The sequence below is a fragment of the Trypanosoma equiperdum genome, assembly GCF_001457755.1.
Source record: "Trypanosoma equiperdum strain OVI genome assembly, contig: ctg_950, whole genome shotgun sequence".
NCBI lineage: Eukaryota > Euglenozoa > Kinetoplastea > Trypanosomatida > Trypanosomatidae > Trypanosoma > Trypanosoma equiperdum.
The window spans coordinates 5886-6939 of NW_027124921.1; positions in this window are offsets into that span (position 1 = coordinate 5886).

The following is a 1054-nucleotide window of genomic DNA, read 5'->3' on the forward strand; positions in this document are numbered from 1 at the left end:
TTAACGAAGGAGGAAAAGAAGAGAAGGAGGGGTCTTGGACAAGACACAAGAACCTCAAGCATAAAGAGGTCATAACTGGAAGATAAAGCAACAGAAGAGTGCGTGCAGGATTAAAAAGCAACAACGGACAAAACAGTGTAAATAAAACAAACATACCGACAATCAGGTAGGGGGGCGGGGGAAGAAAAGGGACAACAAAAGAAAGAGCTTGGGAGGGGGGGTAGGATAGCCGTGTGGTTGTGTAGGACTAACACCAAAACATTTAGTTTGGTTTCCCGACTGAACAGGCCATAATTTACCTTCTATAGACTCCCGCGGCCCCCAACCGCCACTGCGAAGAAGAAACGAACCCAAAGAGGACTGAAAAATCTCTTCGGCAAGGCAGCGGTGGTCGAGAGGACAGAAAAAAAAAGGTCCCTCCACTGAGGGGTGTGCTTGGAGTTGAAAAGGAGCAATTAATAGCGTGGGGTGGAAAAAAGAGGGGGTGACGGAAATTTCTGAACAACAGCGACAACAACAAGAAGGCAGAACAAAAGGTGAAACCAAAAGCACTGGCGTAAACGGGAGCGCCTGCGGAAGCATCAGTTGCAGTGGTAGGAAGTAGATAGGCACACGAAGGAGTCACTGAAAACGGACATACACACACATATATATATATATTAGACTAAGAGGGAGGTGGAGTAATAAAAGGAGGTAGCGTTGAATATTGTATAATATCGTTACATATAGGTGTTAAAGGAATGGGTGGCGACGGGCGCATTAGTCGCAACACGCTGATTGGTGGGAAGTACCACGTTGTAAAGCAAATAGGATCTGGCTCTTTTGGTGATGTTTTCCAAGGGACAAATATTCAAACAGGTGAGCATATTGTGGTGAAGTTGGAGCCGGCGCGCGGTCAGCAGCGGCTGCGGTCGGAGGTGTGGATGTATCATCATCTCAGAAGAGCGGGAGGGGATCACTTAGTGGGTATTCCTAATATTCTTCATTACGGCGTACAGGGAGATTTTAACGTGATGGTTATGGATCTTCTCGGGCCCTCATTGGAGGATCTTTT